Raw genomic sequence first — 25,018 nt, forward strand, 5'->3', positions numbered from 1 at the left:
ATATATCCCAGTTAGAGTTAAAGATTTTTATAAGTAACCTTATCAAACTCTTAAAACTCAAATGCTGGTGCTATTTTGCACAGCTGTCTAGGGGGTCTTCTGTTGAATGGATTTCCATAAATCTAATGGCTGTTGCTCATTTTGTGGCTCTCAGCTTGCAGAGCGAAAATGACAGGGCAAGGCTCAAATCAGCCCACCATAAGTCTGCTTCTAGTTATTTTCTTGTCTAAACAGATTCTTGTTTAAAAAGAAACAACCACGATCCAACATTGTGAAAAATCTCCACTTCTTTCACCTGTAAAAAGTTCAGGCATACATACATTAAATATTAGCGTGTAGTTCATTTTACTTTTGCAATTCAGTTAAGGAAACCAGTGAAAAGGTTATATTTCATTAATGCCCCACTTTCTTTCCTCATTAGGAGTCCAAAAAAAAGTGCAAGTATTTGAAAGTTATCTTTAGTTGGATCCCTCTCAGGCAAAGGACTGACCATCAACTCAGAAATGTTTCAGAAAAATGTAACAAAATTTCATACCTTGCCAGTAATGTTAGTTATATTCCTGTATTTAAAGAAATGGTGCCTTGTTTATTCCTTAGATTCAAAAACAGTGTTGGGTTAATTGACATGAAAATAGTGTGAACTTATAGCTTCTGGAAAATTGGGTTGGAGGAGGAGGTTACTTTTTCCTGTTCCTTAGGAAAGGAGACAGTGGGAAGAAAGAGACGGGTTTCTTCAGTTAAGGAAGACCCATAGTGTATATGATCCAGTGATGCTTTTTTAGCTATGAAAAGCAAGTTTACAAACAGGCTCAGAACACCTCTGGGTGCTGTTTTTAAGTGGTCTGACTCTACTGGCATCCTCCAGAAAGTGCAGGAAATGGCTTTGAGGTTGAATGTTAGCTTTTGTGTTTTGAGTGTAAGATTCCTTTTTGTTAGGAATCTCTGCTTTCCCTTTCCATTTCTTCCCCAAACATCGACAAAGGCTTCTAATGGATAATTTTCTTACTGCTGACTTCAGACTTCAAGTTGCACATCTAATTACCCCTGTTGGGTTGAGATAATATCTTTACCTTCTGAGAGTTTTTCCAGCTTCCCAAAGTCCTTGCTTAGAGGCCCTAATACTGTGTCATCAACCTTGTTGATAAGGTTCACTTGCTGTAGACAAGCCAGGGGAAGATCAATGAAATTTCTTCCCTCTCCACTGCATCAGTTTGTTGGACAAGTCATTATTCTTCCAGCCTATATTTCCTTGTATTAAAAATTGTTACTCACAATAAAAAAAGAGGTTGTGTCCTCAGACATATTTGTCAAGAAATATGTCCTCAGACATATTTGACAAGAAATATCTGACAAGACACCTAACCACTAATATTTTAAGAGTAGTAAATATAATTGATTAGCATCAGGAGTGAACTTACAAAAACTGTTTGCTTAATAAGACTTGTTACTCAGATGGAACGCTTACAAATTGAGCATAAATGTACATACATGTGTAATTCATATATAGCAGACTACTGATTGTTTACATTAAATATACATTAGTAGTTTGAAGAAACAATAAATATAAAGAGATAAGACATAAAACAGTCATATCCTACGCATGAATATGACTTCTACCTTCTGGATTACTCTTCCTGTTGATTCTATCTACCTGAACTTTCCTTTTCCTCAACATGAGCAGCAGTGGACACTAACTAAGCCAAGGCTATACAGTAGGACAGGCCAGGGGTTCTGGAGGTATATGTCAAGTATGCATGCACCACTAGTTCTTAACCTGAAGGAAAGTTATTTACCCTCTAAGACTTAAGTCCTACATAATGTGGAGATAATAATGACATTCTCTTTGTTTTGTTGTGATGACTAATAAGGAAAAAATATAATCACTGATACCATTTCATCATCAGATTTAGTGCCCAATGACTACTGGTTTGGGCTGTTATTGTGTAAGCCTTAATGACCTTTGGGCATCCTTAGGTGTTTCTTCCCTAATCCCATATTGTTAATTTGAGGTTCTTGACATAATTGAGAAGGTATAGAAATTCCCATGAATCTTCGCCCTCTGCACATTTGTGGCCTTCCTAAGTCCATAGTTCACCTTCTGGTTCCTTCTGTGTTGTGTGTTCTGCTCAGACAACTATGTAATGGCATAGCCACTGTTATGGAGTCTTTCAGGACAGTTTCACCACCTCAACATTCTTCTAGGCTTTGCTTACTTTGTCTCTAGCTCCTGGGAAACAGTGACTCTTCTGTTGTGTCCAGAATTGTTTTTCTTTCTGTCATGTCACTTTACTCATATTGTGTGAGTTATTTTTCTCTCTGCTGTGGCAAAATCCTTGCTAAAAGCTACTTCAGGAAGAAAGGGTTTTTGTGGGGCTCATTGTTTGAGGGAGAAAATACACCATGCAAAAGTAGGTTTGGTAACATGAGTAGGAGGCACTGATCGTGCTTTATCTACAGTTACCTACAGTAAGAACATAGAGAGGGGTGAATGTTTATGTTCCAACTGGTTTCCTCCATTTCCCCTTTCATTCAGTCTCTCTACTCACAGCAGAGTAGTGCTGCCCATATTCAAGATGGTTATCTGCTCCTCAGTTAACCCCTTTATAGAAATTCCCTCACAGACAAACACAGAGGTGGATCTCCTGTATAATGCAGCATCCAGTCAAGCTGACAGTGGAGATTAACTATCACCAATGTGCAGTTACTTCATGACTGGTTCAGCCTTGTTGGCCCCGTCTTTATTACTGCTTGACACACCACTGTCTGAATATCCAACAGTGTGTTCATCCGTAGTTCACCTTGATTGCTTCCAAGTTTGGGCAACAATAAACAAATTTGTCATAAACATTCATGCACAGGCCTTTGTGTGCACATGAGATTTCAGCTCCTTTGGGGGAAATAACAAGGCACTTGATCTCTAGATTATATACTATAAGCATTTTCAGTTTTGTAAACAGTTATCTAAATATTTTCAAAAGTGGCTATACCATTTTACAATCCCACCAGCAATGTGCAAGAGTTCTTGATCCTTATTTGTACCAGCATCTTGTGTTGCCACTTTCATATCTTAGATATTTTAATAAATGCAGTAACATTTCATTGTTTTAATTGCCAGTCCCCATGGTCTGTGATGTTGAGAATCATTATATGTATATTTTCCATCTGTGAATCTTCTTCACTAAAGTAACTGGTCAGATATCTATTCCACTTTTAAATCTAGTTGTCTGTGTTCTTACTACTGCATTTTATTGGTTATTTGTATAATTTAAGTTGAAGAATTTTTCTATGGTATTTTTTGTTACTAACCAGTGGTTTTTTTAGGGTCCTTTGGGTATAGCCTTGCGCAGTTGTGTAACGTCCTGGTGTACATGATTTTACATTTAAAACATGGAAACACCCCTGACTTTGTTTCAAATCTCCATGACAGCCAATAGTTTCCTGTATGCACAAAAATACTCAATAATGTATAATTAACCAACTAACTGATAAATGTTCAATGGAAGTGATCTCAACCAGTGAGACCCAAAATTGACGAGTCCTATGGAAAGTTTAAACTAGTAGTATCAAACAGAAATTCAAATTATAATCCACCTGCTTCACTTTCCAGACATTATTATGAATTATAGATCAATATCAAGAATATAGAGCATTACAAAAATAGAGCCAAGTGATCCTTTTAAAGTTGGTCACAAACTTTCTACAAGCATTTGGAAGTGTAGATTCACAGGTAGGTTGCCTGGATAGGTAAGATTGTGGTCACTGGGCACAGATGTCTTCAGAAAACTCATGAAGAAATGATTTATTTGGTATAGAGTTCAAAATTTCCTTGGATAGGGCCAGAGAAATGGCTCAGTGGAAAAGAGCACTAACTATGAAAGTATTTGGACCCTAGCAAACCAGAAAAATAATGGGTGTGGCCATGTGCATCTGTAATCCCGATGCTAGGGAGACAGAGATTCCAGGCAAAATCTCTGGAGAATGCTGGCCACCAGTATAGCTGGATAACTGCAGACTCCAGGATATTAGTGACAGATCTAGTCTCAAGGAATAAGGTGGAGAGCAATGGAGGAGCACACCAGATATTCTCCCTCTCGCATCTGCTCAAGGAGAGATGATTGAACCTAAACACAGATGGAGATTACACACACACACACACACACACACACACACACACACACACCCCAAACAAAAAAATGGCCTGAACAAAACCAAATACTGATCTACTAAAAAATCTTCATAGTTTGATAGTGCAGAACAGACATGCAGTAGTGTTAGAAAAAAAAAAAAATAAGAGGACAGCAATAATTTTTATTTAAGATAGGTAGGTCATTGATTTATTCCACAGATATTATGTACCTTCTCTGGTCCTAGTTTTATACCAGATGATGGGGGAATTTGGGGATTAGCTGTGAAAGTCCCATGCTTTAAGTTGGATTCAAAGGTAGAAAAAGCTTCAGGAAATAACGTCATGAAGAGCTTCTAGGAGCCTTAGCATTTGAATTGGCAAGAATGTGAATGTGGGAATTGAAAACTGGGAGACTGGATTGGCAAGATCAGAAGCACATTTCAGTGTAGGCATCAGAAGCCATATGCTCCCAAGAAAAAGGAATCCGCTATTTTTAGTTTTCCTATCTAGGAAATCATCATCGGTATACTAACAGGTTGTGCCATTGAGTATTTAATTTGCTGTATATGTTATTTAAGCACTTCTCATTTTGTTTTGTTTTCTTTTTAGATAGGGTCTCACTGTATAGTACAAGCTGACCTTAAACTATAGCCTCCTGCCTCAACTTAATAATTGCAATTACACAATTAAGTCACTATGCCCAAGGAGTCCGTGATTTAAAAAAAAAAATTACATCTGGTGGATAACATCCTTCAAGAAACTGGAATACGTACAGACAAGTTTGTCTCTTAGTCTCAAAGCCATGATAATGTTCTTCAGTCTTAAAAATTCTAACTCTGTAAGAGAGTTCACAACTCAAATATTTTAAAAAATGTATATCAAGATTACTGCAAAATCAAAACAGTTGGGGCGGATAAGGAGGGAAGAATGGATAGTGAGAGACTGGGAATCATTGTGGACTCACCAAGAGTAAGCCAGGAAATACAGTCTTATGCCATACAAACATGTTTCATGGAAAACGCTGAACAGGGAAGAGAGCTACTGAACAGGAATGGGGGTGGGGTAAATCTGCATGGTTTGCTCTGCTTCAGATTTTATCTTCTCTGCCAGACAGAATGATACTTCAGTATCGCAGGGATGAAATGAATCCAAGGAAGCTTGGGCTGGACATAAACAAGAGCAGGTATCTCACACAGTGGAGATGAATGGGTATTGTGGGTGAAGACTGGCCTTGCAGCAAAGGACACACAGACAGGGACCTGGGGTAATGGCTCAAGCCCTATCCTTGTCTTTCCAGCTCCACAACAAGGAGGATAAAGCACATGTCCACAGGTGTGGGGACTGTAGTTCATCAAAACTTCAAATCAGCAACTAGTGAGTGGCTATTTAAAAATTCTGAGTAGGTCTAGAAGATGGCTTTGTGGTTAAGAGCACTGACTGCTCTTCTCAAGAACCCAGCTTGGTTTGCCAGCACCCACAGGACTCACAACCATGTGACTCCAGTTTTAGGGCATCCCATGTCATCTCCTGACCTATAGGCAACAAGCATAGTCATAATTTACTACATACATGGAGGAAAACCACTGATAAGCATAAAATTAAAATCTTCAAAGACTCAGACTATACAGACAAAAGAATATCATGTTATGGAAATTTATGCACTATGCAAATGCACATTTCGTGTACATTTGTTACTAGGATACATTAAGACCTCTTAGAATCCAAGCTTTTTGAAAGACCGCCTCAATAGACGGACATGCTTCACATACAGACAAGAGATTATTAGAGAAAGGAGCATGATACTTCAGCAGAGTTGTAGACACAAGAAGCCTTGATAACTGTTTTCAAGTGGGAGAGAGTTGGTAAGGAGAGCTATGAATTATATTACATTGATTCATGATGCTAGCCTGTGAAAGAGATGACACACTTATTAGTCAAAAGAATTTTTAAATGAATGAATAGGTTTAAGACATTTTTTTTTTTTATGTTGGGTGTTGTAGTCCATGCCTTTAATCCAAGCACTTGAGGAGCAAAGGCAGGCAGATCTCTGAGTTCGAGGCTAGCTTATTCTACAAAGTGAGTTCCAGAACAGGCAGGGCTACAGAGAGAAACCTTGTTTTATAAACAGAACAAACAAAACAACAATAAAAACAAAAGAAATATTTTTACTTACATGCTTCCTGTATGCTTGTGTAACATGTTATCAGGATTTTTTTAAATAAAATAGTATTTATTGTGTGACTGACACATTTGTATTTGGTATCCCATTGATAGAGTGAAGCAGTGTTATTACTTTTAGTTATTGTTTAACAATTTTATAGATATTTATATAATGGATGTTAGTTGTTTGTGACTCTGCCAGTCCCCTCTCCCATCCACCTCCCTCTCCTGCTGAAATCCTCTTTGAAAGAAGTCTTTTCCTATTTCTATTCTTTTTGAATGTAACTACTAGTTTAGATTTTGTACTTAAGCTTAGGAGTAGCTACACCAATGAAGAAAATGACATCCACTTCCTCAAGAAGTATTAATTTCCAGAACTCCCTCAAGGAGGCACAGGGCTCCATGACAAAGGCATTAGGGGAGCTTTCATGTGTGTAGACGTCATGCAGACAAGGACAGCAGCAGTGGCCATGGTAAGTCTAGAAGCAGTCGTTCTGCATGTTATCATCCCTGCCCCCTTTCCCGCCTCTCTTCCACCAGGCCATGCCAGAAGTGTTTTAGAAGAATTTATGGTATCAGATGAGAGTTTAGCCACCCCCCCAAATCTCCTCATTATAAATCACGTTTATTTGATTATTCAATACGTTAAGAGTCATCAACAAGCTTCTCTTGTTTCTTGTGGTGTACCACAAGACAGTCTTAATGTAACAAAGGGATATTTAAAGTCTCCAAAATAAGTAGCAATTTGCAGCTTCCTATTTAAAATAAACTGAGCAAATTAAACATAAATAAAGCATTATGGCTAATGAAGTTCATATCATAAAGCTACGAGACAGGTAAAGAATGTTGAAAATTTTACTGTTGAGTGTATTGATTTGTTTTGTAAAGGAAATCTAGCTGTCCCAATTTCTTCAACTATTAATAGAGAGGAATAGAAAAAAAAATATGAGCACTACATAAAAAACTATAAGCAACAATGTATAGTCTAAATTAAAACCTGCAGGTGGTTTACATTGTTGTGCTATTGAATTATATCTGATAATTAATATTACCCAGTAGTAAAGAAACAGGATATTCAAAATGCTAGAATTGGCTTCTTCACTTTTTTGCCAATAGCAATTTTTGTTGCCCACGACAGCACATGAACACACATAACACATCGACATGAAAAGCTGAGCAAACAATTAGACTTGAAGTTCCTTTGCAAGTTGAAGGTTACAGAAATGAAGACTCTGCCTCCCTGCTTTTCTGCCTTGCGGTGGAGAGACACCTAAGGTTCTCTTGGTGATGGTTATTGCTTTTCTAGATGTCACTGTGTGGAGACATTTGAGGTTCTCTTGGTGATGATGATTGATTTTCTGGGTGTCACTGTGTGTAGACAAACCTGATATTCTCTTGGTGATCATTTTTACTTTTTTGGGTGTCAAACATATTTCTTACACTTTGAATACTCCAGAGTGTGACAAGAAGTATAAGAGACTTCCAAATACCTATGTTATCTTTTATATGCTCAACAAAGGTTCTCTTTATGAAGTGAACATAGGTTTGCTGTGTCCACTGCATCAACTTGGAAATATAATTATGTATAAATTGAAAACATTGTCTAAATCATCATAAGTAATATCTTAGTAGATTGTGTTTTAGACTATCTTCAGTTATTGTTGGTTGTTTAGAGCAAAAACCAGGAAAATATTTTTTTCATGTAAAATCAACAAATGAAAATAAACCCACTCTGTAAATGAAACTGAACATTAGGTCTTTATATATTTATATCATCTTAATATAGTTGTGTTACCTCAGTCAAAGTCAAAGTAGCTATAATAATGATAGAACACATCAAGACACCCCAACATTCCAAGGGTTTAGCTGTCTTTTCCTTTCCCATTCCTCATCCTCCTCCCTCCCTCCCTTCCTTCTTCCTTTCCTACCTTCCTTCCTTCTTCCCTCCCTTCCTTCCTTCCTTCTTACCTGCCCTCTTTCTTCCTTTTCTCTCTCTCTCTTTCTCTTTCTCTTTCTCTTTCTCTTTCTTTCTTTCTTTCTTTCTTTCTTTCTTTCTTTCTTTCTTTCTTTCTTTCTTAGTATCCTTTAAAGCAAGGCATATATAACATTAAAACAAACCAAAGGGAATCCTACAATCTCAGAATTATTTGGATATGCCTTACCCTGCCATTGGTGTCATTTGAAATAAGAAAGAATTGAATTCAAATCCCAAGTTCCCCATTAGTGGCCATGTATATTAGTAACACACGACTTCATCTGTAAAATGTTGTTAAAAAATAGTTAGTTCCTAATTACAAAGCTAAAATTGGTTACTGTGGATGCATCACATAGTGATCCATTGAGAGCAAGTGGCCCTGCATGCAGAGCTACAAATGTGCACTTCTTGGCTATGGTCTTAAGTACATGTAGAAACTTTGTTAAATGGGCTGTTTGTAACTTGGATTAAAGTGTAAATTTGCTTTAGGTCTTTTGTGTGTGCTTCACATTTCATTAGCCTTTGTGGAAGGAAGGGGTAATTTCGTGATGCCAGAGATTCTGAGATGGGTTACCTATTTCTTGAATGTTTTAATATTAATAGTAGCAGTTAAAACACACATTTTAGAGATAGAGATACATCAAAATCCCTGCTTCTTCAAATAACAAGCAATTTACTTACAGAGCACTGAAGGTGGCCATAGCACCTGCCACAGTTGATGTGAGGACACAACAGTTATTCAGTAAATGTTCACATTGTGATCTTTGTGGGTCAGTTACTGAGTTTAGAGCTGCACTTAAAAAGATTAATCTGGGAGCCTAAGTGGTAATTGGTAATTAGAATTTATTAATATCATTGCCAATATTATTAACAATCAGGCCAGAAACCTTTTACACCGGTAATTTCTCATTTTATTTCTATATTGGTTTATTAACTGCCTTGTTTGTCATTTTCAGCTTTGAAACAGTGGCTATATAATCAGGCAGATTTTTTTAAAGAGATGTAAATTTACATAACATTCCTATCATAATACTTTGGTAACTAGTATTTTCTAGAAAATAGTATGTGGTAGTATTTGTGATAAGAGACTAAGCCTAAGGATGGCAAGAAATTTAATACCATTCATAATTCTTTAAAGGTTTTTAATAAATAGTTTAAGGATTAAAGAGAAAAAGCATTAATGAATGGTGGATGATGTTATACATTTACAAGGTGGCTGTTTATTTTATAATGGCAAATAGTAGTCTGTTTTTCTAAAATAAAATTAGGTTATCCAGTTGTTATCCAATGTCTTTGTTGCATGCTTATTTGGAGAACTTGGTATGGACAATTCTATATTAAGCATATTAACCGCATACAAACCTTCCCTAATTGGTGTACCTCAGTGACCTACCTATGCTAACATTAACCATTATGTTAATGTAATATAATAGCCGTCTGTCCCTGAAATGAGTTGAAGTAGTTCAGTGCTGGTAGCTGCACATTGGATTGGACTTTAAGATGGTTCTAGCTTAACAGAGCGATAAGAAGTCATTTTAAAATGTGAAGGAAGCATTAAATGTAATTAAAAATTAAATTTGTACCTCTCTCTGAACCCCTTTCAGATCTTTTCTTCTTACAGTGTTTTTGTGTAAAATAAATTGCAATAGCAAAATTTGGAGCAGCAAATGGAATTAATTACAGCATCAAATTAAATTATCATTACTTCAAAGGAGTATGTAATGATTTAATTTCGACTAGGAAAGTTTATAAAAAGCTAATGTCCCCCAACCAGTGGTATCAAGTTCATATTTGATGTGTCTGGGCTCAAACTTCAATGCTCTGCACATCTTCTACTCATCTGCCAGTCAATCAGTCATGGAATTCTGTGAGTCGGTCATGGATTATTATTTGTTGCTTGTAAGCTGGGCTACAAACAGTCCGTGTTAAATACCTTTGCTCTTTGGTTGACATGAAAGCTTGTTATCTGCTCCAGAAGAACTTTGGGTCTCTCATTGTTGTTCATTTCTTCAGTGCCACTTTCATATTTTCCCGCTCTGAACTGTCATCTGTAAGCAGCATCTTGGATTAAATCAGGTCAAATTAAAAATTATATTAAATGATTGAGCCATGCTTACAAGCTCTATGAAATGGAGAAATTGATGGCAATTGAATGGCTGATTTCAAATGATGGTCTTAAAATTAAAAAATTTGAATAATTTTAATTTATAAATAGAAAAATTTGGAATATTCATGAAAGGAATGAATTAAAAGAGTCTGCAAAAATCACCTCACTTTTAAGGGAGGAATTGAAAGGAAAAATGAGGAAATGAAAACAAGACTCCATTGAGATTTCTAGAACTGATTAAAAAATAGTTTAGAAAGCAAAGTAGAAAAGTGTTCCTAAAATGATCAATACATACTTCAAATATTAGAAACTCTACCTATTAAATTGTATGCTATTGTATGACAAGAAGTAACTACGTACAATGTCATCTTTTATGTTATGACATTTAAAATGTACCTGTAAAGGCTTATTTGATACAAAACTGTTGTCTATTTTCACTTGATTACTAATTATGGGTCTAGACGACCTGATCTGCTAGAGTGTTATCAGTATTCTTCTCAGATATCAGCTTTACTACCTTTAGGAGTAGAGGAGTAAATCTCTTGTTTCCATGCCTATTATAGACATGTTTTATTTATTCAAAACTCTATGATTGATTTTATTATCATATATTTTATTGGATAGTTTTGAAAATTAAATTTTTTTTAGGTGATAGCCATTGCTAAAAAATTTTCTTGAAGAAATTGTAACTGTAAAAAAGAAAAACTATAGAGAAAAAGCCAAGAATCAGATGGGGAATATAGAGGAGGTGCTGGCCATTTACCCAATGATGCCTCCCTTCTGGGGGCATGCAGCACCTGGTGATGCTCTAAACGCAAAGGATATGGTGCTTTCATGCCTGTTCCCATGGTTCTTGAAGTATGAGAAAGTCTGCCCTGGTCCTATTATATATAGTCCAATCCTCTGCAGGATTCTGAACACCTGGACTAATTTGATACCCATCGGAAAGATCTAGTGAGTTTTCTGTCTGTCACCCTAGCAAATGTGTCAGGAATTAAGTTTTATAAATAAAAAGATAGAGACTTGACATACTAGAACACTCTCATGACACATGCCCTGTTGCTAACAAATCTTGAAAAGCCTAGAGAGGGAGAAAACATCCTGTGAGTGAAGGATAGTAGTTTGACAACATTGCTTGCAATCCCAGCACTCAGGAGATAAGGAGATGGTGGCCAGGAATTCATGGGCAGTCTCAGCTGCATTGTGAGGCGCTGTCTCAAAACAGTTAAAAAAAATAGAGCAAGCAAACACATAAAAAGTTAAGTAAACAATAAATAATAAAAGACACTAGTATGAATCCTGATGTGCCTAGATGGGATGTGACTCCATTGGTGGTTTAACTCTGTAACTTCAGCCTGTATCTCTTCACTTTGAGTTACAAGTTTTCTTTATGTAGGGATTGTATAGGAGGTAAATACTGTAGTGAGTGGAGTGGAAATTTGAAAAAATATTTGCTATTTTGCTAGGTATATGCAGTAATGAGTATGTTGATGTCTTTTGCATTTTAAAATCTCAACTATGTTGGATTTGTGATCATTTATTTTATTAAGCACGTAAGTGTGTAAATTGAACCTGAGTTGACAGATTATTTTCCTTGCAGTGATCTTTAATGCTTAAAGATTCATGAAATTGAACAAGTGTCCACTGAAGAATTCTGTTATCAGATGATGTTACCTTATATGGTACTAGCTTCTCAATTGCTGTCAGTGTAGACCTTGGCATAGGCATCAGCTGTACACTGGGGGAAGATGCATAGCATGGAAGGGCATTTTCACAGACAGTACAGATTTAATACTTAGATCCACCCTCAATTTCTCAACACCCTCACTACAATACAGAGGAACAGTTATTTTGGATCCCATATAGATGATCATTTATTTTGAGATTGTGAAACACAGAAGAAAAAAAAAAAAAAAACAGCCATGCATAAGGAGCCAAGAGATGCTGAGAGGGTCAGAACCTGGACCATTTATGAAAACAAAAGACCAGGGTGTTAGAGCCACAGGGAAGAAAGGCAGAGAGAAAGAGTGCTTGTTCTGGGAAGTGACTGCTACCTATGTATTTGTTCTAGCTAATTATTCTTCTGGAATGCTTTATTATCAATATCCATGAAGCAGTGAGAGGGGTGGCCACAGGGAGCCTCCGGAGGAGGAATCACACACATTGATCATTTGCTCCAAGTTTAGCACATCCATGGACCAGTTGCTTTGAGCCTTGTGTGTTTCTGGCTTCAAAGTCAGTGGGCAGACCATAGGACAAGTTCACATTTGTCTCCATTGATTTGAAATTTTCCTGGATGTAAAATTAGATAAAAAAATTTCTGTCTTGTTTGAAGTGATAGTCATCACTACCCAGCAGACTATGTTTTAGGACACAGGAATGGAACCCTATTTATCTCTTCCCTTAAGTAAAGAAAGAACTTAAAAGACTGTAGGTGAATATGTTTTTTTCTTGAACTAATTTGTGGAAGCTGTGTGAAAAACTCATCCAGTGATTTCAAACAGTATTTCTAAGGTGCATATTATATGATGAACTCGTACTGCATCTTGAGATAAAAGGGATCTCTAGGGAAATAAGTTAACAAGACATTCTCCCTCACAAAGAAACTAAACATGATACATTAGCTTTGAAATATCAGCATAGAATGATGAATCATATTTTGACATTGTAGAAGTAAATGACTTTTGGAAAATGCAGTGAGTCCCTGTTGATTCGGAGAGTCTTTTATAGATTACATTTCATAAAGCACACCAATGAATGACGCTTGGGGATAAACAATCAGATGAATGTCAGAACACATACTGTTAAGTTCTATGTCTATATCAACAATTCCCTACTCTTAGATTGGAAGCTTTTAAAAATATGCCCATCTGTCCTTTTCCAATTACTTTGTTTATTCAAATAATATATTTTAGCTTTTATGCATAATTCCATAACCTAGTTTTACTTTCTAGACAGACTTTTTTGGCTCACACCTCCCTCTGTTCATATGTAATTTATATATTATCTCTATCAAAAGTCTAGATATTTGTATTTGTATCTGCATTCACACATCAAAGCATCCATCTTTATACTCACACATTCGCCCTCCTTGGGGCCTCTACACATGCTGTTTCCTCTGCCTAGAAAACCTGCGTGTTCATTATTGATTCTTTCTCATCTTTTTAATGCCTCAAAGAGGCTGGCTTAGTCAGTGGATCCTTTTGAAAGCATCCTGCTCTTTTCCTTGGTGACATTTGGCATGTGCTATATGCTAATATAAGTCTCATTACATAAAGGAATTGTGTGAGATATAAGTTTATTATGGTAGCAACACCATCTGCTTTGCTAACTACATGTTATCTGGAATTTACAGAATACCAGAGAATATCAAATAGTTCATTTGGAGTTTTTGAATAAGTGAATAAATAAATGAACATTGATAAGTACTAAATTTCATGTGTTAATAGTGGCTCCATAATTTTGTTATTTATTGCAAAAATAAGCTTGCTATATACATAAACGAATGTATATCAACTCAAGCCACAACACACATTATAGATTAATTTTAGTCATGAGAAGAGTGGTAGAGTATTTTTCTGAAATGTGCTGTAGCTAAATCATATTTGATAAATATTTCTTGACATTCTTTTAAGGTAGTACATTATTTATGAAAATTAAGATAGAGCACACCTTTTAGATGCTTTAGCCTTGAAAAATCTCTGTATTCTCGTCGAAAACTCTGTTGTGCCTGAGTTACTCATAGAAGCACAGATCTGTTTGTATGATGCCTGCGGAAATTACTGCTTTCCACTCTGTGGATAATAGAGCCGTGCAGATGCTGTATGAAGCAGTGTGGAAATAATGTTTCTAGGCCCATGTGAATACATTGCTGTTTTTCTAAAAATACCAAGCAAGTAGTCCTGCAGTAGAATAATAAAGGAAATAATAATAAATAATAATAATAATAAAGGAAAAGAAAGAGGAAAGGTGACCATGTCAGTTGTTCTCTTGGAGCATATTTCATGTTAAGGCTTGTGATAACCATGATAGCATCGTAAAGAATACAGTACAAGCCTACATGAAAATATTACCTCCTCGTAAAGAATTCAGTCCACCAAGCCTGCATGAAAATGTTACCTCATTAAGAATGCAGTTCATCAAGCCTGCATGTAAACATTAGCTCCGTATTACATCTTGTTGTAACTTATGGTTTACAGCAGTGATGTTACCTACAACGTAACCCGTGTAACAATTTGGTATATGTGATGTATCAGCTGAGGCATTAAGAATAATTCATTAGACTCTTCATCTGTGTTCATGTTTTTTTTTTTTTTTAAGATTTAAAAAAAAAATCAAAAAGTTAATTTTGGTTTTACCTGTAACCTACTCACTGTGGTAACGTTTCCAATGCAGAGGATTACAGTTACCATCTAAAGATATTCTGTCTATTTGTCTGAGGAACATTGTGCTCTGAGCTATGGAAATGCAGAACACTAGAGTGAGACTGTAATTACAGTCGATGCTCCGTGGAAATGGTAGTCCTGGGACACGAGTAAATGAAATCCACAAATAATCCCATACGTCCTCTCTAGGAGAGATCTTACCTAGAAATGCCAACATCTTGCAGAATTGATAGAATGGCCTCTCCCTGTCCAGTTCCTGGCGAAGGTTAATAACAGGCTGTGCAATGGCCCAAAGACACAGAAGCAGAAAAACAAAGGGTATGGCTTTAGTCAGCACCTGAAGCACAATGTTCATTCTATATGGTTCCCTGAATGACCATACAATGTGAACAACACAAATTTACCGTTCAACCAAAGGTTTATTTTAAGAACAACAGTTATTAAAAGCAAAACGAAGAAAAAGAAAAAGTAGCAGCAGCCTCAGCCATCCACATACAATGAGCTACTGTTTGAATAAAGCTCAGGCCAGGCTTATGTCTTCATATCATCGAAACTTGTTGACAACCTCATGTATTACCGATGAGAAATGAAGAATTCTGTGGACACCAAGCTAAGGTCCACTTATTACCCTGTTCCATTTCTGCTTTGCAGTTATTTGGAGGAGAGAAGTTTAATAACCAGTATTTTTCACATTTACAGATTCCTTTTATACCTTGTAGTGGCGAGTGTTTCAGTGGACAGAGGTGGCACATTAATGCTCCTGAGGAAATGATTGGTTTCCAAGAGGATATCGGCATTGTTCTCCAGCTGTGGTGATATCACACAGAAGGGGTGTTATTCACACCACTGGGAAACACCAGGAAACAATATTGACCTTTGAATTGATTGCCACACTGGAAACCTTCAAAATTGTACCACAGGCAGAAAGAATAACCCAATACAGGCTTAGAGATACTGGGAAGATCTCAGAATACTAACACTACAGTTATTGATCTATTCAAGGACACAATAGTGGGGCACTGAGTCATCTGGCTCTGCACCTAATCTTTTAACTGATTTAATTTCATCTAAAGAGAGATTATGTGCTGAAAGAGAAGTACCAAAGGATTGTATCATCCACAGAGCTCAGGGTCTATTTTTTAGTTATGAGAAGATTCTTGGCAAGGAGGTAGGGTGTGTTCTTACCAATAAAGACAAGTTCTTTCATTTCCCACTGATGTGAAGGAAGGCTATTGATATGTCAATCTAATGTAATATCTTTTTCCTCTAACCAAAGAAGCTCTATGTTTAATGCACAATAAAATCCCAGAATCTATCTGTTTTATAAAATTAAAGTTTTTAATAATGGCTGAGATTCAAATTAGGTGTTCTTGGTGTGTGTAAGAGAAAAAACCAAAGTTAAACAGGTAATATCTATTTTTTAAAAAATATTTCTACTAGCTGTTTTCCTTTGTAGATAAACTCTTCCTAGAACCAACTTGTCATTAGATCAGAAGGAACAAGAAGGCCACACAGTCAAGAATTCTGTGCCTCAGTGCAGCCAAAGGCAGAGCAGTTCATTGCACAGTGAACACAATTGGACTTTAGAATATTCTCTCTTGAGCTCAGTGGTAAATATTAAATGTCCTGACTTCCTTAAGTCTCTGCTTTTCTGACAATTAGCTTCTGTGTTGGTTTGAATGAGAATGGTTTCCATAGCTCATATTTTTGAATGCTTAATCATCAGGGAGTGGCATTGTTTGAGAAGGATTAGAAGGCATGGTCTTGTTTGAGGAAGTGTTTTGCTAGCATATGCCACCATGCTTCCTGCCTTGATTATGGACTAAACCTCTCAAGTTTCCAGTTCAATGCTTTATTTATAAGAATTGTCTTGGTCATGGTGTCTCTTCACAGCAATAGAATAATAAATAAGACTTGTTCCTTGTTGGTATGATAGTTATCTTTACACAAGCCATTGTGAAAGCTAATGAGCTGTCCTCTAGTAAAACTGTAATGCCTATATCAAGTATTGTATTAGGAACTTCTGCTAACCTACTCTAAAGCTAAACCCTGGTTTTCAAAAGAATAACCAAAATATTAGTAGTAATGAAAGCAATAATTAATGAGCTAAGAATTTCATGAGCATTGTCTCATGGAGAGAAAATGTGAGTATGATAAAAAAAAAAAAAAATCCGGTGCTGCCACTTTGTAAATGAGCTGAGAGCCCTTGGTCGGCATACTTAAGAGGGAGAGTTTTACAGTAGTCTCTGTGGTTTACAGCTTATTTAGGTATTATGTATGAAAGAGTTTGGGGAAACTCCAGAGGTGAAGTTCTGCTAAGTGCTTTGGAAGATGTAGTTACTAAGCTATTGTTTTTACAATCTGAAGCTTTTCTTTCCTTTCCTTTTCTTTCTTTCTTTCTTTCTTTCTTTCTTTCTTTCTTTCTTTCTTTCTTTCTTTCTTTCTTTCTTTCAACATTTTAGGAGAAAAAGCAGGGACGTGAAACATGGACATGTAAACTTGGAAAAGACGAATGTTGCGGGTTTGCAACAAAGCTTGATTAGATGCTTTTAGGATCAGGAGATAAAGTTATGGCCCCAGGGTGGTAGCCTCTGTCTCAGGGTCAAGTTTTCATGGACTCAGTGGCGGTGCAGCATTCTTTAGAGTAGACATAACACAGAAGATATGCTATCCTCAATGAAAGTCAAGTGGGCAAAGAATGTGTGAGATTTAAAGTGTATTGCTCTGTGCGGTGGCACCCTAGACCTTGTCCACTCTGGCTTCTGTGTTATGTTGTGGTAGGGGGTGGGATTGTTGGCTCTGAGGAGTAAACTTCCTTGTGGTTCAGTCTCTGGTTTTATGTTCTTCCTGGAACATGCACATGACTAATGCCATTCTTTTCTAAGATACCCCATCAACCTGACCAGAGTCCAGTAGCCATCCCTTTCAGCTATAAAACTTGGGGCAGCTTGTTTGAGCCCTTTGAGGAGATACAGTTCAGGCATTCTGTGAGACTCAGGTATGTTGCTGTGGGTTGCACTATTATGTATGCAGCTCAATATGTAGTGTCCAGTAAGCATTCTGAGATATAGGAGGTGGGAAAATGGAGGGAACCTGTGTGTGCAGATGTTTTCACTGGCTGTTTTATAGTTGTCCCCTGTGTGGACTGTCCACCTGCACAGTGGGAGGCTCCTGAGCTCCTTCATACCCACCCTTCAATGTGCAGTCTTCTTCACAGTCTTTGAGCTCTTTGGTATGTTCTTGGTATTTGCATCATACTTTATCTTCCCAAGGTTAGTGAAATTTTCCTCAGAGACAGAAACAAAACAAAAAGTAAGTCAATAAGCCACTGTTTGGCTGGTTTGTGTTGTCCTCACACATAGGGTGACTCTCAAGCATTCAATTTTATGTATTCACAGAATGAATAAAGAGATGGTATCCAATAGTGGAAAAGGCAAGGCAGTGAGAAACTTTTTGACATGGTATTAGGGGTACAGAGGGACTTGTTAAAATAGTAACTAAACTGCTTATTGACATTATAAGTCATCTGGATTGATGAAACTGTCTTTACCAGCCAGTGGTAGGTTCCTGACTTGGGAAGATGTGAGGGTCCAATGAGAAAATGTCAGTTCATTTGTTTTGAGGAAAGACAGCAGGTGGCTCTCCAAGAGTCCCTGCAGAGTTGTTAAGTCAGCAACAGTGACTGCAGGCCCCACAAGCCGCATTGTGTCATAGGACATGGGCTCCCTGTTGAGGATTCATCTCTGGAGTTATAAAGCATAGCATTCTGCCTGATGTGTGATATGTATCCATGTAGATATGTATCCTGGGAATCACTCTGCGTTCTGAAGTGAGCACAGTCACCAGGTGCACATGAACACATTGCGCTAAGGATAAAAGCACTTGCTGCTCTTCCTAAGGGCCCAAGTTCAGTGTCTAGTATTCATGTCAGGCTGTTTATAATCATCTAAAACTCTGCGCCTGGAGATCCAATTCTGTGTTCTGGCCCCCTTTGGGGGCATGTGACACACTTACACACAAGTAATAAAAAGCAGTAAAATAAATCGTAAACATAATGGCTCCAATCCACAGATAAGTAAGTGCTTTCAATTCACCCTTAATTTTCTTCTGCAACATGCGGCATAGAAATGCATATTTTCTAGGGTATAGAGATGCCCAGATTTCACAATGTTTGATTAATTGCCCATATTAAATAAATAATTATGAAGCATCCAGGGTCAGTGATGCGTGGAGAGGTTTTGGTTTTTAAACAATATCCATCTGTTCTTGGACATGACAATATGCTGCCTCACCTCTGAGTATCATTAACATATCATGGACTCAAACTTTGTGGAATAACTAGTGTAGACCTGAACATCACCAGAGTTGGTCCAAACATCCTACCACAACTCACTATCTACTCCTCTACTGCATGCAAAGGCCTTAAAAAGCAATTTAAATATAAATGATAGCCAAAGGGTCATCTGTCCCCATGAAAAAACATTTAATATAGTGAAATATAAAATACTGCTATGAAGAATATTTTGTAAATCCAATATTTACTTCCCTCCAAAGCTGTAAATATGTTCCAATCCCCAGCCCATATTGGCAGGAGAGAAAGTTATTTCAATTATATAAAAAATAAAACTTGCAGGAACTTTCTTGCCAATGGATAATTACAATTTAAAATAATTCATTTCAAATCCGTATTCTCCAGGATTAAATGTGATTGTCTTGGCAAATTCTCATGAATATTGTATTAGCAAAACCAGCAGTCATTTCAGTGGACATGTACTGATCTTTCTGTATTGTATCTTGCTTGGAATGAATAATTGCTTCACACCATAATTTTGAAAATCTATTCTAAGAACATCAGTAATGAGGCATTTATAATTTAATGAAGTCTTCCTGTGGATTCATTAAATAAATAGTGACAAAGGTAATTATTGATTTTTTTTTCATGAAAGCTCATTTCTGAATAAGGATTATAATATTAAACCATGCTAAAAGGAAACCTCATGAAATATGATACTGGTTGGGTACTTGAAGGCTCTAGCAAGTGGGATTACACTATCTAATTCCTTGTGAAATTCTATTCACTTGAAAATATTTGAACCAAGATTGAGATTTAATGATATTTTCAATATCTGGAGCATACTTCAAATAAGATATGTGTCTGTTGCTCATTCAGATATAGTCTAATCTACCTGTTTACAAATAGACGAGACACAATATACACATGAAAATTTGGTCCTGCATATGGCGCATAGATAGTCTGCATAAGACTCTGACCACAGTTTTCATTCCCCTACCTTGTTTTGTGTTTGCCACAGTTATGCCCAGAAAGAAACTAATAGAATTAAAATTTGACTGTTTTCAATATTTTTGTTTAGCACGCTTCTTTGCTATCAATAACCAACAGGAAATAGTCCAGCCCTAGGAACCATGCAGTTTAACAGAGAGCCCTATTAATGTTCTGTGAGTCCCAGCCATGCACTGTGACACAGGTCCACTTATCTCTCCAGTGAGCGTGCAATTTTTAAGCTTTAGTGTGAAAATACTTCTATTCTCAAAACCTGGCACTCCTTAATAATTGGAAGTTTGAAGAGAACAGATTATTGTGGTCATCTTCCTAGAGCAACTTGGAAAGTTGAGAAGTTTCTTCTTCTGCCCCTCTGTTAGAAGAAAGACATTTGTACCAGAAAAGAATCTCAAGAAACCATTTATCTCTGGGCTAATAAATATCAACATGCACTTTTTAAGCTGCAAGAGCTGCATTCTAGGATGGAACAAGTATTTAAACCTGTCCTGAGGGGTTTTAATTCCAATCCCCAGGGAAGAAGGTCTTGCTAGTCCTTTAGTTTTCTTAGATATCACAAAAGTCATCTGTTCACTCTTAGACAACAAAGTAACTTCAACTGACTCACCTAGAGTGGTACTTATATGTTCCCTTAAAACTGCCCAGTGACCTCTACGTGGGCCACACTGAAAGTCCACATGTGCTGGGAGAGTAAAATTGGCTCCTCTTGTTTCTGTGATTCATTTTTCTTCCTTCATGTATCCTCCAGGGATGAGGCAGAAGGAACAGGAAAGGATAAGGAGCAGAAGGGATCTTGCTGAACTAGGTAGCAACTATGTAGCTGAGGGTATTCCCTTGAGTTCTTGAAGAGTACTTTTTTTTTTTTAAAGAGCTCTTATCCATATCATCCCAAATCCTTCATGTAAGAGACTGTGAAAATGGCTGAGTATGTGAAGGCAACTTGCCAGCAAGCCCTTGGACCTTGTACTGCAAAAGTTAAGTTGGCCTCTGACTTCCACATGTGCCCCTTGACATACAGGCATGCATGTGCACATGAAGACATATTCACCTAATAACGAACTTTCCATTTCTTTTTTTTTTGGGGGGAGGGAAATTAAAATATGATTCCATCATTTCCTTCCTTCACTTTTCTCCCTCTAGCCCTTCCCATGCCCACCTCACCCTACGCCACCACCACTCTCTCAAATTCATAGCTTCCTTTTCTTTAATTCTTCTGCATTCCTAAATATAGTAAATATGGGTATTTTGATTGTTCAGTGTGACTTGTGTGTATCGAATGCAGTGGCTGACCGGTTGGTGTCAGATAACTAATTAGGGCTCATCCCTAGGGAAGACCATCTCTGCCACTCCTAGCAATCATTGCCTGTAGTTTTGATTTATGATTGAGCATCCATGTTCAGTGGTTTTTGTTCTTGTTTAGGTTTTGTTCAGGCAACTATATTGTTGAGATATCATGGATGAAGCTCCCCTGCCATTTCTAGAGAATACAACCTAACAGAAGATTTCCTGATCCTCTGGTTGTTACAATCTGTCTGCCCCCTCTTCTACAAGATGCCCTGAGCCTTAAGCACAGGAGTGGTGTCATAGATGTATCTATTGGTGCTAGGTTCCCCACAATCAGTTCTTCTTTGCATTTTGACCAGTTTGTTTGTTTGTGTGGTTTGTTTGTTTGTGTGGTTTGGTTTGGTTTGTAATGGTTTCCATCAGTTGAAAAGAGAAGTTTCTTTGATGAGAAGAGAGATGCAGTTGGCTATTTTGCTGCTTTAGCAAAGTAGTGGTACAGGGTTCTCCTCGAAAAGCCATGACCTCCCCAGCCCTGGACAATTGGAGTGCTTTCCAGGAACATGCACGTCACTTGTATACTGCTATTCCTCCTATCCAGATCCCCTGAGTCATGGTTCCCCCTCTCTTCTCTGATTTCTAATATCATTATTCAGGGTTATAGATTCAAATGTGAAGATCAGGAGCTAGGCACTGCAGCTGAGAGAGAATATGTGGCAGTTGTTTTTCTGGATCTGGATTACCTCACTCAGTATGATGTTTCTGGTACCACTGATTTACCTACACATTTCATGATTTTGTTTTTGTTTTTTGTTTGTTTTGTTTTTTGTTTTTTACAGCTGAGTAGTATTCCATTGTGTGTCTGTCACATTTTCACTATCCCGGCCTGCATGTAGGACATTAGGTTCATTTCCTAGCTTTTGTCACTAGAGCACTTTTGATCACTGCTGAGCAAATCTCAGGGAGTCTGTTGAGTCCTTTGGGCATATGCCCAGGAGTGGCACAGCTGTGTCATAGAGTAGATTTTAAATAGCTAGCTTTTTAAAATAAATACAAATAAAAGAACTCCTTAACTAAAATTCCATAGAGGTGGGTAAATGCACCTCCTTCAGACACCCATTTAGTTTTCTGCCTCAGGCATTGGGCACCCCTGGCTCTGGGTCCTTGCACCTTCTCCCCTGTTTCCTTCACCATCCAGCCCTGCCCTTTACTGGCCTCCGTGAACAGGTTGCTATACACTTCTACCCCGGTTCTCTTGCCTCTGATCCGCTCATGTGGCGTCTGTCCTAATCAACTCTGGCACACAAATGCCGCCTGGGGCTCTGCTATTTCCTTGCTCAGGTGTAACCAAAGCCTGGTTTTCTGATTGCCTCAAACAAACTGCAGGAGGCACAAATGAAGCCATCTTAGATGCCGCAGGAAAGTCCCTTTCAGCTGCTCTCAGAAGGAAAGTGAGAGCAACTGCTGGGGATGACGTGGAAATCAATTCTCAAGCCAGCTCTGTCCTGGAAACCCTGTCCAATCATGAGACTCATCTTGGTTGGCCTTTCCTCCTTTTATTCTGAACTGAAGTTGGGACATGAGAATCAGTTCTCAGTGTTCTCTCTCTCTCTCTCTCTCTCTCTCTCTCTCTCTCTCTCTCTCACACACACACACACACACACACACACACACACACACTTGTCTTGAGAATTTTACAGTTAATTTTGTAAAATAGAAAAACACTTTTAAAACTTATATTAATCACCTCAAATGCTCAGCTGAAAGGGAAACAAAAGGAATCAGTCTTCACACATCAGTTGCATATTATGAATTGTAAGATTATTTTAAGCACATAATGCTTCATACATGTCTACTAACTTCAAATAATAATCGAAGGCCTCATTGCAATTCTACAGGGAGATAGAATTCAGTAGTCAGCCACAGCTGGACTTACCAACTCACTTTCTTGAGCTATAATGAGCCAATACTCCTAAATTCAGCAAGTGTAATGAAAAGTATGAATCTGGAGACAATGAGTCTAGGGCTGAATCTCAGTGTCTTTTGTCTAAATGTGTGATGTTAGCTGGCACATAAGTTCTTGCATATGTGTTTAGCCATTAAGAAGAGAAACTCAGAGTCAAAGTAGCTAGAATCATTTTAACAGTTGCATTAACTTTTGACATAGAGTTTGTACTTGGACTTATTTTTATTTTCCACTATGTTTCTCACTAGCTGTTCAAATATATGTCATGGCAAGGCATTTCAATGTCTGTGGAATAATTCAGGTGTTGAACAGGAGATATCTAATAAAAATGTGATTTTTATTGAATGGCTCTGGAAAGATTTTTGTTTTATTCATTTTTATACTAGATATTTTAGTGAGCACTTGTTTCATTATGTTAGCAAAATTCTCATCAGGCCATTTTAATAAATTTCTTAGTGAAGTATTTATGCATACTTAATATACTTAAATAAACAAATATATTTGAGTGCAAATGTATACATATCCTTAACACATATAACTCCAGAGGACATTGTAAGAGTTGAGTTTAAGTGATATGAAGTTTTCTGTGGTTAACAAATACATGGTCATTACCATAAAAAGAATGTGCTGGGAATGCTCCAGCTAGGTTGCTCAGGCTCCAGTGGGTGATCCTACCACTGTGTGCAGATAGGCAGAAGTAATTAGACCCACTGGGTTTTTAAAATATATAAATAAGAAGACATAAATTTAGGTGGAGAGAAATTGGAGAGGGAAAAGTTTGGAGAGGAGTAGAGGAGGAAGGAAGAGTGGGTATGATCAAAGTTCATTGTATACATGTATGGAATTCTCAAGAAATAAATACAGAATGAAAAATTCATATTAGGTCATGAACATTTTCAACACATAAATGTTCAAAAAAAAGAAAGAAAAAGAAAAGAAATGTGACATCTTAACATCAAATTGTTTATTGTTTATCAAGCCAAAAATTTAAAAAAAAATTGAAAGATCAAAGTAAATAAGAGATTCTTTATGCACAAATAAAAATAGGAGGCATGGAAAACTTCAATGAATTTAGCAGGGTCACAAAGAGCATCTTGAAATTTTTCCTTAAATTAATCTAGTTTTATTTAAGAGTTTGTATATATATATATATATATATATATATATATATATATATATATATATATATATATATATTTATATATATATATATATATATATATATATATATATATATATATATATAAAGATTTTTTATTACAAGCTGATGGTATCATAAGCTTGCTGCCTAGTTTAATAGTGAGAACCCAGCAAAAATCTAAGGTTATGTAGTCCAAACCTCAGGCTTCTCCTTTGTGATTTAAATTTTCTTCAGGGATGCTTAGCTGTGTGTCTTTTACAACCATCTTTCCCCCATGATGTTTCTCCCCACTGTGGCTTTGTGAAAGGCAAGCCACAGATGTGTGTTGATGGACCCTGACAAGGCCTGCAGTGCAGGTATCCTGTGCTGCTGATTAAACAAAAATCCACATGCTTTAAAAATCAGTAAAGCTCCTGGTAGGGATGACAGCCCTGCTGTTACAGAATGTTTCTCAGAGGTCGAGGGCAGAGGCACATGTTGCTCTTGGCACTTTAGGTGCTGACATTCTGAAGTTAACAGCCACAACTTTACCCTTAGAATGATTTTTAATATTGCCTTGCATAATTCAGAGAGAGAGA

The 25,018-nt window shown here is 37.1% G+C and overlaps 1 protein-coding gene across 29 annotated transcripts in view; it reads left to right on the forward strand.

Moving 5' to 3' along the window:
* The window catches only part of Nrxn1 (neurexin 1), a 1,060,385-nt gene that overhangs the window by 868,613 nt on the left and 166,754 nt on the right, over positions 1-25,018 (forward strand). The window lies entirely within an intron of this gene.

Source organism: Onychomys torridus, chromosome 21, assembly GCF_903995425.1.
Source record: "Onychomys torridus chromosome 21, mOncTor1.1, whole genome shotgun sequence".
Lineage (NCBI taxonomy): Eukaryota > Metazoa > Chordata > Mammalia > Rodentia > Cricetidae > Onychomys > Onychomys torridus.